Source organism: Gossypium arboreum, chromosome 3 (assembly GCF_025698485.1).
Source record: "Gossypium arboreum isolate Shixiya-1 chromosome 3, ASM2569848v2, whole genome shotgun sequence".
Taxonomy (NCBI): domain Eukaryota; kingdom Viridiplantae; phylum Streptophyta; class Magnoliopsida; order Malvales; family Malvaceae; genus Gossypium; species Gossypium arboreum.
Window position 1 is genome coordinate 43,467,525 of NC_069072.1, and position 18,102 is coordinate 43,485,626.

The 18,102-nt window shown below is 36.9% G+C and overlaps 1 non-coding gene across 1 annotated transcript; it reads left to right on the forward strand.

The window, feature by feature from the left end:
- Positions 1–15,626: 15,626 nt before the first annotated feature.
- On the forward strand, positions 15,627–15,731 carry LOC128291239 (small nucleolar RNA R71). Its single transcript, XR_008281015.1, has one exon. It is a non-coding gene; the product is annotated as a small nucleolar RNA R71 (small nucleolar RNA).
- The last annotated feature ends 2,371 nt before the right edge of the window (positions 15,732–18,102 follow it).

The following is an 18,102-nucleotide window of genomic DNA, read 5'->3' on the forward strand; positions in this document are numbered from 1 at the left end:
TATGTGTTAATATGAGAGATATATTTGGCCTTATAGTTGTATATGATATATTGTTAAAATTTGAGTGATGAATATATGTTTATAAATATATATATGTATATTCGATTATATAAGACAATATGGTTTCTAAATTTGAGAATATATTGATGATGTATACATGTATATTCGGCCAAAGAGAGATTGTCTTATGAAAGTATATGTTATATATGTATGGAATTAAAAGCTTGAAATTAAATGTTTTTATGCATTAATTATTTAATTTGCTTAAGGCTTACTAAGCTAAGTTAGCTTACTCTGTGTGTTTTTGTTACTCTGTTTTATAGATTTTGAAGTAAGTTACGAGCTCGGGGATCGCCAGTGAATTCATCCACACTATCATCAATCTTCGGTACTTTTAAAAGTCTTATTTCGAATTTATGGCATGTATAGGCTAATATGTATTTTGTCCGATCTTGGATATGTATAATTTCAGCGATGCAAATATAGCTTAACTTCTAAGTTTGAATTTGGTTATGTTTGGTCATGGTTTAATCCGTTTTGGTTATAATGTTATATGCTATGAATGAATGGTATATGTGATTGGTGTTATATGTTTTGGAAATGGCTTGATAATGGTTGGTGAACTTGATTGTGGTTGATGAGTCGGTCATGGTGTATATAAAATTTCATAAGTATGGTTAGATGGCATAGATAAAGTATATATATATATATATATGAAATTGGTTGTTATGTTTGATATAGGTGTTAATATGTGAATGAGCATTAGATGATATATATACTTAAGTTTGAATGTGGTAAGGGTTTATTATGAAATGTTATGTCTTGCAAAGGTCTAGTAATTTGGCTTAACATAAAAGCAAGATGTTGATTGCATACATGTACACGTGTATTGTGAGTAATCGAATGATGCTTGTCATTATGATTCGGTTTGCAATGGAAATGTATATGAATATTTTATGTTTATGTGGTTGGTAAAATAGGTACATTTAATGAAGATAAATATTGAGTTGGTATTAGGTATGTTTTGTTAGTAAATTGCATATTTAATATGTAACAAGTATATATATATATCTGCTTTGGGTATGTAATTGGTAAACTTCTAGTTTAAGATTGAATGGTGGAATTGGTATGACTTAAATGTTTAATGAAATATTTGTGATCATTTGTGAAGTTGATAATGCCATATATGCTAAGGGATAAAATGCATTGTAATACTATTTAATTAGTTAAATATGTTCACATATAGAATTAAGAAATATAATGTTTGGTTTTTATTTATTAGTATTCACTTATGAATAAAGTAATGAACCTGTGATTCAGTATATACAATATGTTTTACAATGTATGTTTAATATTTAATTAGTTAGATGCTCTACATATATATATGAATATGACCTGTGTTAGCATGAGAATGTTCGGAACTGCACTTATGTTCAGTAATGCTTCGTGCCCCTAGTTCGGCGACGGATACGGGCTAGGGGTGTTACATTTTATTGGTATCAGAGCTACGATTTAGTCGATTTTAGGACTAACGTAGCATGTGTGAGTCTAGCTATACATGCCATAATATTTTTTGCGATAGTGTGATGACTTCTGACATTTGAAAATGTGTTTTCGTATAGTAAATGGATCCCGATAGAGCTGTAGCTAATGATGTCGAAAGTGTAGCGCCTGCTCCCGTGCAAGGGACAGCGCCAGTTGAATCTCAACCGATCTTAAGTAGCCATGAGGGGGAGGCTAAACAAGCCTTCTATCAAATGATGAATGAATGGTTTACTCAATATATCCGAACTAACCCAGCTACAGAACAACCTCCACCCCCGAATAATCCATCTCTGATACCTGTGGTACCTCCAATGATTGATCCGATGAGATTTAACAAGCCTCCTATTGATAAAATTAGAAAACATGGGGTTGAAGAATTCAGAGCTACTGATGATGATGATGCTGAGTGAACTGAATTTTGGCTTGATAATACTATCCGTGTGTTTGATGAGTTATCTTGTACCTTGGATGAGTGCTTAAAATGTGCCATATCCCTGCTACGAGACACCATATGTCACTGGTGGAATACACTAGTATCGGTAGTTTCGAAAGAGCGAGTGACATGGGATTTTTTTTAGACTGAGTTTCGTAAGAAATATATCTGCCAGAGATTTATTGATCAGAAGTGCAAGGAATTTCTCGAATTAAAACAGGGTCGTATGACTGTGACAGAATATGAGCGAAAATTTTTGAGACTCAGTCGATATGCCCATGAGTATGTTTCAACTGAAGTTATCATGTGTAAAAGATTTGAGACGGTTTGAACGAAGACATTAAATTGCTGGCTGGTATACTTGAAATCAAAGAGTTCGTGGTACTTGTTGAGCGAGCTTCCAAAGCCGAAGAGCTTGGGAAAGAGAAAAGAAAAGCTGATTTTGAAGCCAGAGATTCTTGTAAAAGATCATCGGGTAAGACTTTTTCACTCAACATCGAAGAAGTTCAGAGATGATTCTAGTCGATCTAAGGATACTGTGGGCTTTTCTAGGTGAGATTGAGACCGACCCCCTGTGAGTTCACGAGTCAATTCAATTGCTAGTGTTGGCAATGTTCGACAGAGCAGAATCGAGTGCAAGCATTGTGGTAAGTGGCATTCTGGAGATTGCAGATTGCATGATCGATCTTGTTTTAAATGTGGATCGATGGATCATTTTTTCCCAGATTGTCCAATGTTAGCTGAGCAAAACACTGTTCAGAATGCAAGACCGAGTAATATGTTAGTGCAAGGCAGACCACCCAGGCATTCGGGTAATGTAGGTAGCAGTCAGAGAGGGACGAAAGATACAACAGTTTGATCTAAGGCTTGTGCACCTGCCAGAGCATATGCTATATGCGCTCGCGAGGATGCTTCTTCCCCAGATGTTATTACTGGTACTTTCACTCTTTATGATACTAGTGTTTTTGTATTGATTGATCCTGGTTCGACTTATTCTTATGTGTGTGAAACATTAGTATCCAGTAAGACTTTGCCTGTTGAGTTTACTGAGTTTGTGATTCGAGTACAGAACCCCCTGGGCCGGTGTGTTCTGGTTGATAAACTATGTAAAAATTTCCCGTTGATGATTCGAGATTCATGCTTTCCGGCCGATTTGATATTGTAACCTTTCGATGAGTTCGATATAATTTTGGGAATGGATTGGCTGACTTTGCATGATGCCGTTGTTAATTACAAAAGAAAGACCATTGATTTGAGATGTTAAAACAACGAGATTATTCGGATTGAATCTAATGATCTGAGTGGTTTACCAGCAGTAATATCTTTGATATTAGCTCAGAAGTATGTGAGAAAAGATTGTGAAGCTTACTTTGCTTATGTACTTGATAGTAAAGTGACTGAAAAGAAGATTGAATCTGTTCCTGTTGTGTGCGAGTATCTAGATGTGTTTCCTGAAGAATTGTCGGGTTTAACACCTGTCCGAGAGGTAGAGTTTGGTATTGAGTTAGTATAGGGGACGACTTCAATTTCAATAGCTTCGTACCGAATGGTACCTACTAAATTAAAAGAATTGAAAGCTCAGTTGCAAGAGTTGACAAATAGAGGTTTCACGCGATCGAGTTTCTCTCCTTGGGGTGCAACAGTTTTATTTGTGAAAAAGAAAGACAGAACTATGAGAATGTGCATCGATTATAGATAGCCCAATAAGGTGACTATAAAGAATAAGTATCCGTTGCCACGGACTGCTAACTTGTTTGATCAGTTGAAAGAGGCTAAAATGTTTTCGAAGATAGATTAGAGGTCTGGCTACTATCAGTTGCGAGTTAAAGACTCTGATGTGCCAAAAACTGCCTTTCGAACAAGGTACGGACATTATGAATTTATGGTTATGCCTTTTGGACTTACTAATGCACCTACTATTTTTATGGATTTGATGAATCAGATCTTCAGACAGTATTTGGATCGGTTTGTGGTTGTGTTTATTGATGATATATTGATCTACTCCCTTAATGAAACCAAACATGCCGAGCATTTGAGACTTGTGTTACAGACTTTGCGAGAAAAATAGTTGTATGCGAAATTTAGTAAATGCGAGTTCTGGTTACACGAAGTTAGCTTTCTGGGACATGTTGTTTCAACATCAGGTATTCGGGTTGATCCGAATAAGATTTTAGCAATACTTGACTAGAAATCTCTAAGAAACATTTCTAAAGTCCGAAGTTTTCTAAGACTTACTGGTTACTATAAACAATTTGTGAAAGGGTTCTCAATGATTGCAACCCTGATGACCAAGCTTCTGCAAAAAGATGTTAAGTTTGAGTGGTCAGAAAAGTGCCAGAAAAGTTTTGATCAGTTGAAAGCCCTCTTGACCGAAGCTCCAGTGCTAGTTCAGCCAAAATCGGGTAAAGAATTTATTATATATAGTGATGCATCTTTAAATGGTTTGGGCTGTGTTTTAATGAAAGAAGGTAAAGTTATAGCTTATGCCTCGATACAATTAAAACCGCATGAAAAGAACTATCCGACGCACGATTTAGAATTAGCAGCTATTGTGTTTGCATTGAAAATATCGCGCCACTATTTGTTCAGTGAAAAATGTCAAGTTTATTCCGATCATAAAAGTCTAAAGTACTTGATGACTCAAAAGGATCTGAATTTGAGATAGTGTCGATGGTTAGAGTTGCTAAAAGATTACAAGCTAGTGATTGACTATCATCCGGGAAAGGCTAATGTTGTTGCTGATGCTCTAAGTCAAAAATCCCTATTTGCTTTGCGTGCAATGAATGCAAATATGTTTATTTTAGATGATGGTGTGATAATAGCTGAGTTAAAAGCAAGGCCATTATTTATTCAGCAGATTTGCAAAGCTCAGAAGGTCGATAATGAATTGATAGTAAAGCGGGCTCAATGTGATTCGAACGTTGATTTAGAATTTCAAGTGGATGCTGAGGGATGTTTGCGGTTTAGAAATTGAATATGCGTTCCAAGAAATACAGAGTTGATTCAGATGATTCTGAATAAAGCTCATAACAATCAGCTATCTCTTCAACCAGGTAGTACAAAGTTGTATAATAATCTTAAACAACTTTACTGGTGGGACGGTATAAAACGAGACATTTCTAACTATGTTTCGAAATGTTTAGTTTGTCAGCAAGTAAAGGCTGAGCATCAGGTACCTTCTAGATTTCTTCAGCTGATTATGATACCTGAATGGAAATGGGACAGAGTCACGATGGATTTTGTATCTGGTTTACCAATGACACTGAGCACTAAAGATGCAATCTAGGTTATTCTCGATAGATTGAGTAAATCAGCTTACTTTGTTCCAGTTCGTATAGATTACTCACTTGATAAGCTGGCTGAGTTGTATGTTTCTCAGATCATGAGGTTACATGGTGTGCCTATATCTATTATTTCAGATAGAGATCTGAGGTTTACATCTCGGTTTTGGAAGAAACTGCAAGATGCACTAGGTACTAAACTGCATTTTAGCACTACTTTTCACCCCTAGACAGATGGTCAGTCCGAGCGAATCATTCAGATACTTGAGGATACGTTGAGATGTTGCATTCTCGAGTTTGAAGGTACGTGGGAATGATACCTACCTTTGATTGAATTTGTGTATAATAAAAGCTTTCAATTGAGTATTAAAATGGCACCTTACAAGGCTTTATACTGCCGTAAATGTCGTACACCATTGTATTGGACTGAACTCAGTGAAAACAAGATATACGGGGTTAATTTGGTCAGAGAAACTGAACAGAAAGTAAAAGTAATCTGTGAAAGTCTAAAAGTAGCATCAGATCGTCAGAAATCATACACGGATTTGAAACGAAAAGATATAGAGTTTCAGATTGGGGATAAACTATTTTTTAAAGTCTCACTTGGAAGAAAATACTCCGATTTGGTCGTAAAGGCAGAGTAAGTCCGAGATTTATTGAGCCGCATGAGGTTATAGAGTGTATCAGGCTGGTTGCTTCTAGACTGTTGTTGCCACCTAAATTAGAAAAGATTCATAATGTATTTCATGTTTCACTGCTTCGTAGGTATCGATTTGATCCTTCACATGTGATTAGTAAGACCGAAGTTGAGATTAAGCCCAATATGACGTATGTGAGGAAGTCCAGCCCATGATGATTTCGTACGTTGGCTCATTTTCTCTGTTTTTGGCCCATTTCTCGTTCCTTTCACTCTCTTATGCTCGCCTAAGTATAAAACATGAAATTAAGGCATTAGGAGCATCGAATTCACCAATTTTAAGGAAAAATCATTCATAAACTATGTTAAGCATGGGGTACAAATATGTATAAATTACGGTTTATCACGCAGCTTAGTAAGTCATAAGCAAATAAACAACTCATTACTATATATATCTTATGATAATCAAACAAATACATTAACATTTTTATGCTTGACCTCAAACTTATAAATTATATATGTGAAACATTTTCCATAAGCTATAATACACCTAAGCCGAATGCAAATATGACCATTTAACGCTTGTAAATTTACTTCCAGCCAAATAGTCTTAATAAATCACACATCCGTTTATTCACTTATATAACATAAGAATCATTAGATAACATTACTTGTATACCTGAAACCTAAGTATCCGAATATGCAAGTATACATATACACATACTAATTGACATTTCAATACCACATAAATTCTTCATCACAAGCCGAATGCACATATTCAATTATACATGGATTTCTCATTTGCAAAGTGTATGATTTATAGCATACAATTACAATACTTTCTTACCTTGTCTTGAGTAAATACCATATTACTCCTACCTGACCACTTAGCTCGTATTATACAATCCGTACATGGTTTACTTTTGCCCAATGAATCATTCAAAATTAGATAGGACACTCGGATAATCACATAAATCGTACAATGCCAACGTCCCAAATGTGGTCTTACATGTAGTCAGATATCGATGCCACTGTCCCAGATAGGGTCTTACTCGTAAACACATATCGAAATCACAAATCGATGCCATGGTCTTACTCGCACGCATATATCAGAGTCCTATGTCATGACATATGTATCCTAACTATTCATACGGTTCATACGGGGCTTTCGGACATCGTAACTTCGTCGAATTGAACTCGAGAATGTCATAACTAGATTTGAAATATTCGGCCATAGCATAATTTAATTATAACCTTTCATAATAGGATGTAATTATAACATTAAACTATCAACAAACTCGTCTATTTACTTATAAACTTACCTCAGACGACACAAAATAGAATTGGACAGCTAGTCAACGACTTTCATTTTTCCCCGATCCAAATCTGATTTCTTTGGTTCTTGATCTAAACATATTCAAATTAATCTCATTCAAACATATTTTCATTCAATTTAGTCCAAAAACACATAAATGGGTAAATTACCATTTTATCCTAACATTTATAATTTTTACAATTTAGTCCCTATTGCACAAAACACAAAATACACAAAATTTCACAACACCCATGTTAGGCCAAATAGTACCCATGCTCATACAAGTCCATATAGTTTATCAATTTCACATTTTAGTCCCTCAAATTATTATTTTTGCAATTAAGTCCTATTTACTCAAAATCATCAAAAAGTCCAATACAAAATATGTTAATCTAAAACATGTCTTTCATTTTTCATCATCAAACAACAAAAATCACAAACTATCAACAATGACACAACTCAAAATATTCATCAAAATCAAAAATTAAGCCTTGGGTTTTGTAGTACTCGAAGCAACGATCTCAAAAACGTAGAAATTATCAAAAACCGAACAAAAACAAACCTTGTATGGGCTTGAATATTGACCGAACCCTAGCTTGCTTTCTTTTCTTTTTATTTTGTTTAGTTTTGGCTACCAAGAACATATGAACACTCAAATATGGCTTTGTTTATTTTATGTTTTATATTATAATATAACATATAATAATTTAATATTTAATTTACTTATATACCTTTACTAATATAATATAAAAACCATGTAACATATATCTTATGTCGTCCCACTTACTTATTAATGGGATATTTATAGCATAAATGTCCCAACTTAGAAAGCCACTAACAATTTGGCCCTCATGCTTTAAATTATCAAGTTTTTTATTTACGCGATTAAGTCCTTGATCGTGTGATTCGTAACAAGTAATAAATATTTATAATGGAGATCAAGCCTAGACTAACTATTATCACGATGAAAAGGCAAGCGCAACTATCAAACAATAGTATAGTAATGGCAAGACCGAGATGTCATACCCAAGGGAACCAGAAGTACTAGTAATAACTATCTTTTTATTATTTAACCTAGAAATAAGGAGGGGTTGTTTATTAAACTAATTAACTAAACTAATTAACTAATTAAAGTAAAGCAAAGAGAAAATTTAGAAAAAGACTTGAAGGAAAGTAATTGATAAAGACGACTCCCAAGGAGAAATCCACCTAGATTTCACTTGTTATCTGACTCTGAACCAGACGATTTATTCACTTGACTTGATCTGTGAGACTCCCTAACCTATATTATTATCTCTTTCGAGACTAATAACGTCTAACCCTCAGTTGAATTAATCGAAATCTCTTTCTTAATTAAAACCCCTAGGGAAGCAGTAAATCGATCTATGGACTCCATATTAGGTTTCACCCTAATTCGGTAAAATCTCGTAACCCTATTTCTAGGCGTTCGGTCAACTCCGCTTAATTATGCCAAATCTACTCTTAGACAGGGACTTTTGTTCCCTGCATAAGCACATCAAATCAGGAATTAATACCCGAAATATTAACTCAAGCATTAAAAAAACACATAATTAAGAACAAATCAAGTATTTATCATACAGTTCAGATAATAATAACAAGATCCATCATAGGTTTCAACCCCTTTAGGTATCTAAGGGGTTAGTTCATAATAAAATAAGAGTACATCTCAAAAGTATGAAAATAAAAAAACATAAAGAAAACTCTAAAACCCTTGAAGGAATTCTGAGAGAGATCTTCAGTCTTGGAGTAGCTCCAGCTTTTGGGATAGATCGTCTGGTTTCCTTCAAGTAATTCCCAGCGTGTGGTTTTGTACTCCAGAAAAGTTCTGGAGGGTCGGCCCTCTCTAAGTCATACTTAGGGTCTTTATATAGGCTTTGGATTGACTTTCTTCCTCCCTAAGTATCATTTTTGGTGTAAAATACAACTATTTGAAAAAGGGACACGCTCGTGTGCCACGGCCGTGTGACATAATTTCCAAGCCATGTTCGATCCGTTAAATTGCACACGACCGTGTGGATCAATAGCCAAGCCTTGTGAATCATGAAAGCCTTGGTCGAGAACCTCGAAAGACACGGACGTGTAAGCTACCCGTGTGTCAAGGCTTAGGCCGTGTCATCTTCTCGATTTGGTCCGTTTTGTCTCTTTTTGGCTCATTTTTGGCTCGTTTTGACTCTCGATGCTCTCCTGAGTACAAAAATGAAATAATCGGATTAAGAGCACCAAAATCCATAAAGCTAGTAATAAACATCCATAAATATGCTAAGTATTTGGGGTAAAAACATGTATAATTTAGCGTTTATCAAATACCCCCACACTTAAGCATTTGCTTGTCCTCAAGCAAAACTCTCATTTACTGCTAGAATTCATTCATTTTAATCACATAATCATTTCTAATAATGTTCCAAGTTATTCCACAGAAAATCATACAGTGAGAATTCAACTATAGGGGCATTAAAAGCCTCAAACAATCTAAATCAAATATTTTGATAATAAAATCATAGGTAATCTCCTTCCTCTAAGTAATTAACTTTAGTCCTAAACATACAAGAGATGACATCCTCACTAAAGATTCACTCAAATCACTCAAAGTGCTTTAGGTTCAAGATTAAGCACTCGATTGTCTAACATGAGAAGTTATTACCATAAGCTTGTATGAAAACCAAATCTCCACCACTTGTAAATGATATGATACACAAATCAAAAGGTCTTTGCATGGTTGTAATGAGGTTTAGGTTACAGGTATGGATACAAGCTGAAGAGACAAGGTTAGAATCGAGATAATTTCAATATATTACCCCACTATCAAAAACTTAATTATTGAATCACAAACAAATATCTAGAACTATATTACATGAGCTCTCTCTTTTTCTTTTCTTTTTTTTAAGAACAAATCAAGTCTATACAATATAGAAATCATACTTCCTGATTCAGTAAAAAAAATGGTGAACATAGTGAGGTAACAATATTAAAAATAATCCTGTTAAAAAAAAGGTAAATTAAGTAAGAGGATTTCAACAATAATGGGTTAATGGGTTAATGATGAGTGTTAATTAATAAAAAGGGTTAGTACGCTCAAGGGGGTTTACTAAGGGTTTAATTATGTGAGAAGGCTTTTTATGGAGTAAGTGGGTTAAATCCTAAGTGCCTTTATCAAATCAGTATATCAAATCATACGTGTGATCTCAACATGTATAATCGAAGCAAGTTCTAGAAAAATAGTTCAATGTTGACACACTCAAACCACAAAAGAAGTGAGCAAGAAAGAAAGCTATATGCTCAAAAGGCTCAAAAATCTCACCAAAAATTTGGGTTTTTGATGTCATTCCTGTATAATTAAGATTTCAAGATAATACCTCAATTTAGGAAAATAATCTAAAAATTTTAGTTCTCAAAATATCAATTTATCATGCTCGATTCTCTAATGTCCTATAATCAAATAATCATGCATAATTCCATTCATGACATATCAACAATAATTATAGATCAATTAGAAGTCATTCAATCAATATTATGAGAAAATCACTTAAGCACAAGATCAAATTTAGGGATTTGAGAATAATGCAATGTTAGGCATCATGTTCATGTTCACCCCCCACACTTAAGATGTACATTGCCCTCAATGTACAAAGATAGATTAATCAAAATAAAGAAAATCATAAGAGGGAAGGAGGTGAAACTCCCTGTTATATGGATGTGGAGCTTGATTCTGAGGCTGGAGTGTTTGGGGAAAGTGGTAGTTGCCACTATTCTTAGCTAGATGAAGAAATTGGGTCGTTGAACATGGAACTCGTGAGGTATTGTTTCCCATTTGTTTCCTCATTCTGTAAAATATTCCTAGCAGCTTTGCTTGGAAATCTGTAGAATCATGAAGAGCTTATTAAAACTTGGTGTGGAAAAGAGTGTAGTGGGATTACTTATTAGTGATACTAGAAAAATGAAGAAAGTAAAATTTACTAATATAGATATGTCTTTCAAAAGAAAATAAGAAAATTGAAATGAAAATAAAAAGAAAAAGAAAAAAAGAAAAATAAAAAGATAAGAGGATTCAATAATCCTCGTCAGTGGGGCCCTCAGGTGGTGGCGCTGGAGTGGCGATATGAAAGTGCTGGCATAGCTGCTGCATCATGGCCTGCATGTCGTCCATTTGTCTATCACGTCACTGATCTCGCTCGTGAATCATCTCGAACTGTGTAGTGCAATACTGCTCAAAGTTAGCAAGTCGGTCGGAAAGGTGTGCCAATAAAGCAGCCACATGAACTGGTCACTCCCTAGGTGGCGTGGTAGAAGGCTCCTCGTGCTGTGGGGGGACATCATCAGGAATGTCCTCTAGATCCTCCTCGTCAATGGCATGAGTGAGACGGTACTGAGGAGGATCGGTCCCACGGCAGCGCTCAATCATCCTCATGTGTAACATAGTCATGATGCCCTGTGGAGACATCTGACCTATCAGTGTAAGCACTGATGACGGGCCACGGTGTTGAGGAGGTCAAAGTGTCTGGCAAGGCGCGTCACGTAGGGGCCGATAGAGATTACTCCCTGCCGATGTTGCTCGGTCTGATGGCAAATGGCGAAAGCGATGAAGTATACCAAGTTAGTCACGTGTGCATTCACCATGCACCATAAATAGTAGGCGTCATGGGAGTTGACAAAACCGGTGCTCTCTCTCCTTTAGGTCAAGGTGTGTACCAATATGGCATGGAGATAGCGTAGGGAAGGGGCGAAAGCTGAGGCCTTCAAGCGGCTGGGGTCGTAGGTGGAAGAGAGTGGTGCCAAAGCTTTCCAGCACAAGGAGGGAGAAATGTGGATATTGCGTGGTAGTGCATTCATGTCCTCCTCCTCCATAAACTCATCGGTGTAAAGTCCCAGAGCGACTCCAAACTCTGGAACACTCATCGCGCGAACTAGACCGCCTAATCGAAAGTGAATGGTGCCAAGGCCGTCATTGTTTGTCATCACCACCTGTAAATGAAAAGTAGAGCATAATTCTAAAGTTAGCTCTAAATAAGTGAGTTCAGTGATATCAAAAAACCGTTCCTATGGGTCTGTGGTCAGGAGGGCGCAGATAGCATCAGCTAGTTGGACTTCCTCTACGGCAGCCCAGTCGATGCAGCGACCTACAGTGAGGGGTCATGCGCGTAGTATCTGAAATAGCTCCTCCTTTGAAGCTTGCAAAAACTCAAGGAACGGGTGCCGAACTTCAGCTGTAGCACGTACCGAGGATGAACCCGACCCCTTACGTCTCTTTAGGATGGGACGCGGCCTTTTTGCCTCTCGATGATGACATAATGTACCTGAAAATGTATGAGCATTGATATATTAGGTCCAAGATGGGTTAACATTTAACTATATCAAGTGAGAGGTGAAAATTTTATATGATTATTCAGAAGCATTTACTGGAATCAAAGATGTATCATCTGTTAAGCAAGAATCTTAAAACTAGCATATGCTATTTAGTAGTTTAAACAATTCAAATATAGAAAATACTAAAGAAAATTCCTAAAGTATTCAGGTTGAGAAAGTGAACCAAAAGTTGATGCAGGGTGGTGTACGGGCGTGTTGCTAGCGAGCACAGGTGTATGGCGTTGGTGTACGGCCGTGTGGAGGGAAAAATAGGGGGGAAAGAGAGGGGAAAGTGAGGACTAGTGCAGAGGGAGTGGATTTTAGGGTGGTTTGAGGGTTAGAGAAGTGAGAATCTGGGTAATGGTGAACGGAATAGGGATTAGGGAGTGGGGAAGGGGAGATTTCGGCTAGGGTTTTGAAAGGAAAATGAAAATGAATAGTGGTTTGCTTATATAGGGGGAAGCCACATGGCCTAGGACCACGCCTGTGTACTGTGAAAGTGAGCCTGTGTTTTTTGAATTTTGCAATTTAGGTCGTGCCCGTCTACTATCCCACGCCCGTGTGCCTTGGGGTGTGTGGCCCATGGCCATATTGCACAGCTGTGCCTAGCTTTGTTCGCTTCTCCCAAACCCGTGTGTTAGGGTACCATGCCCGTGTATTATTGTCCAGGCTTCATGGTACGGACGTGTCTCACACCCGTGTCGAAGAAATAGAATCGAACCTTGCCCCTGGCACGCCCGTGTTTTCCTATTCCCATGCCCATGTTCACCTATCAAGTTCACCCACGGCCATGTCGCACGGCTGTGAGGATTTATCACATCCCGTGTTTTGGGGAAATCATGTCCTGCTTCCACATGGCTGTATCGCACGGCCGTGTTTCTTCCCCTGCTTGGCCACGGTCTTAGGCATGTCTGTGTGCCTGGCCGTGTGTGCTGAAAAATTTGCAATTCAAAGATAAATCTAATTATTTAAAGTGTTAGAAGTAAAAAATAAAAAATAAAGAAATCAAAATATGTTAGTACTCGGGTTACCTCCCGAGAAGCGTTTATTTATAGTCTAAGCTCGACTTACCTCTCTAGTGAATGGTCAGGGTGGTTCGAGGAGTTTATACTCTTCATTCCTACTATCAATCTCATCAAAATAGGGTTTTAATCGGGTGTTGTTTACCTTAAAAGTGCCGAACTTGGGGTGACTCACCTCCACTGTACCGAATGGAAAAATACTGAGTACCATAAGAGGGATTTCCTCATTCGGTGTGGTAGTGACAATGTGAGGATCTGCGGCATCTAGTAAGACTTTATCGCCAACCTTAAGTTAATTAGGAGAGGTATCGGGATTATTTTGGCGTAGTTTCGGTTTATCATGTGTTCTCGGTTTGTGTTCTCACCATTCGTCTAGCTCCTCTATCCGTAGCCTTCGTTCTTCATGAATGTGTCATCTATCATTTCTAAAACATGGCTCGTGAACTTCGTTGAAGCTCAATTTCTGCAAAGTCATACTGTCAGTTTTAATAGATTGGTGTGAACTATTACCTTCAATGTTTGATGTGATGCCAGAATTAGGAGCTTGAAGGGTGATCGTTTCATCTCCCACACGAGTGTAAGCTCACCTGTGCCAACATCAATAATTGTTTTAGCAGTTACTAAAAAGGGCCTCCCTAAAATCAAAGAGGTGTTATTATCCTCTTCTATGTCTAGAATAATGAAATCAACTGGAAATATGAACTTATCTACTTTCACGAGTACATCTTCAATAATACCCCTAGGGAATCTTATAGTTTTATCTGCCAATTGAATGCTCATCCTAGTTTGTTTAGGTTTCCAAGACCTAGTTGCTTAAACATTTTGTAAGGCATGACGTTAATACTAGCCCCTAAATCAGCTAATGCATGATGTATATCTAAACTACCAATTAAGAAAGAAATTGTAAAACTCCCTGGATATTTCAATTTGTGGGGTAGCTTATTCTGTAGAATAGCCGAGCAGACTGCATTTAGCTCCACATGCGACGCTTCGCCCAACTTCCGCTTATTTACTAAAATCTCTTTTAATAAATTTCATTGCATTTGGCATCTGCGACAAAGCTTCAATAAACAGTAAGTTAATATGTAATTTTTTCAAAAGTTTAAGGAATTTACCGAATTGTTCGTCTGAGTAGTCTTTCCTTGACGCGTTAGGGTATGGCACACGAGGTTTATATTCGACAATCACTGGTTTGTTTGTATTTTAACCTACCTCATCTCTTCATTTGCTTACCACAGTTTCTTGCCTCGTTTCTGGTTCAGGCTCAACGACTCCTTCGTCATCTTGAGTATTAATTACGTTGAGTTTTTCCCTTGGGTTAGGTTCGATATTACTTGGAAAACTACCTTGTGGTCATTTGGGGATCAGTTTGGAAAGCTGGCCTATCTGAGTTTCGAGTCCTTAGATCCATGCTTGTTGATTTTTATGTGCTGTCTCGGTATTTTGGAAACGGGTTTCTGACACTAATATGAACTTTGAGAGCATCTCTTCAAGATTTGGCTTCTTTTCCTGTTGGTAGAGTGGTTGTTGAAAACCCTGAGGATTTTGTGGCTTTTGATTCCCTTGACCACCCTAGGAGAAATTTGGGTGGTTCCTCCAACCTGCATTATAAGTATTACAGTATGGGTTATTTTGCGATCTAAAGTTATTGTTACCCATATAGTTGACTTGTTCCTCTTCGATTGTGGGATTCAAGGGTTGATATTCTGTATGAACACCTCCTCCACTTGCGTCACACCTCATTATTGGATGTACCTACGTAGAACCAAGTAAACCATCAATCTTTTTATTGAGAAGTTCTACCTGATTTGACAGCATAGTAACTGAGTCAAAGTTATAAATGCCAGCTGTTTTTGTTGGCTTAGTCCTCATGACTTGCTACTGATAGTTATTCAGTGACATTTCTTCAATGAATTCATAAGCCTATTCAAGTGTTTTGTTGTTGATGGTTCTGCCAGCAGCTGCGTCAACCATTTGCCGAGTCGAGGGATTCAGACAATTGTGGAATGTTTGTACTTAAAGCCAAAGCGGTAACCCATGGTGATGGCACTTTCTCAGTAAGTCCTCGTATCTCTCCCATGCATCGTAATGTGTTTCTAAATACATCTATACAAAAGAAGAGATATCATTGCATACTTTAGCCATTTTAGTAGGTGGAAAGTACTTTAGTAAAAAAATTTCAGTCATTTCTTCCCAAGTAGTAATTGACCCTCGTGGTAACGAGTTCAACCACTATTTAGCTTTGTTCCTTAATGAAAAAGGAAATAACCGAAGATGAATGGCATCATCAGAAACACCATTGATTTTAAATGTATCGTAAAATTCCAAAAAGTTTGCTAAGTGAGCATTGGGATCTTCATCCTGCAAACCATCAAACTAAACAAACTTTTGTATCATTTGAATTGTGTTAGGTTTCAATTCAAAAGCATTTACAGCTACAGCCGGTCTAACTATGATAGACTCAGTTCCTGTTAAAGAAGGTTTAGCATAATCATACATAGTGCGTGGAACAGGATTTTGATTAGCCGCAATTGCAGGAGGTAGCTGATTGCCTTGGTTTTCAGCCATCTCTTCGGTTGGGGGTTGAGTATTGTCTTCTTGCTCGTTCTCCGTGTATCTTAAGCTGCGCCTTATTTTTCTTTGGTTTCTACGAACTGTACGATCGATTTCTTCGTCAAAAAGTAATGGTCCTGACGGGTTTCTTCTAGTCATAAACTATAAAAACCTACCAAGAGAAAAAGAAAAAGTAAATTAATAAATAATAATTAAATTAAATTGCAAGAAAAATAAATGGCTAAAGTAATAAAAATTTAGCGTTCCAAATATTTTAGTTCCCTAGTAACGGTGCCAAAAGCTTGATCGCGTGATTCGTAACAACTAATAAATATTTATAATGAAGATCAAACCTAGACTAACTATTATCATGACGAAAAGACAAGCGCACCTATCGAACAATAGTATAATAATGGCAAGACTGGGATGTCATACCCAAGGGAACCAAAAGTACTAGTAATAACTATCTTTTTATTATTTAACCTAGAAATAAGGAGGGGTTGTTTATTAAACTAATTAACTAAACTAATTAACTAATTAAATTAAAGCAAAGAGAAAAATTTGGAAAAAGGCTTGAAAAAAAGTAATTGATAAAGACGACACCCAAGGAGGAATCCACCTAGATTTCACTTGTTATCGACTCAACCGCACGATTTATTCACTTGACTTGATCATGAGACTCCTAACCTATATTATTATCTCTTTCGAGACTAATAACGTCTAACCCTCGCTTGAATTAATCAAATCTCTTTCTTAATTAAAACCCTAGGGAAGCGATAAATCGATCTATGGACTCCCATATTAGGTTTCACCCTAATTCGGTAAAATCTCGTAACCCTATTTCTAGGCGTTCGATCAACTCCGCTTAATTATGCCAAATCTACTCTTAGACAGGGACTTTTTCTCCTCTACATAAGCACATCAAATCATGAATTAATACTCAGAATATTAACTCAAGCATTAAAAAAACACATAATTAAGAACAAATCAAGTATTTATCATACAGTTCAGATAATAATAACAAGATCCATCATAGGTTTCAACCCTCTTAGGAATCTAAGGGGTTTAGTTCATAATAAAATAAGAGTATATCTCAAAAGTATGAAAATAAAAAAACATAAAGAAAACTCTAAAACCCCTGAAGGAATTCTGAGAGAGATCTTAAGTCTTAGAGTAGCTCTGGCTTTTGGGATGATCGTCTGCCTTCTTTCAAGTAATTCCCGGCGTGTGGTTTTGTACTCCAGAAAAGTTCTAGAGGGACGGCCCCTCTCTAAGTCATACTGAGGGTGTTTATATAGGCTTTGAATTGACTTTCTTCCTCCATAAGTATCCTTTTCCGTGTAAAATACAACTCTTTATAAAAGAGACACGCTCATGTGCCACGGTAGTGTGACGTGATTGTCAGGCCGTGTTTGATCCGTTAAATTACACACGGCCGTGTGGGTCAACTACCAGGCCGTGTGAATGGAGAAAGCCTTGGTCGACACCCTTGAAAGACACGGGCCTGTGAGCTACCCATGTGGCAAGGCTTAGGTAGTGTCATCTTCTCGATTTGGTCGTTTTGTCCCGTTTTGGCTCGTTTTTGGCTCCTTTTGACTCTTGGTGCTCTTCTGAGTACAAAACATGAAATAACCGAATTAAAAGCACCAAAATCCATAAATCTAGTAATAAACATCCATAAATATGCTAGGTATTTGGGGTAAAAATATGTATAATTTGGCGTTTATCAGTCCTTTTATTTAATCGGACACCTAAACGACAAAATTAAATCACGAAAATTTCACAGATATAAATTCACACAAAATAAACATGGAAAATAATTTAAAAATATTTTTCTAACTCAAATTCATGGTCCCGAAACCACCATTCTGATTAGGGTCTAAATCAAGCTGTGACATGGACCATATGAGATTACAGAAAGAATTGGATCGGTTGCATATCGGTTAGCTTTACCA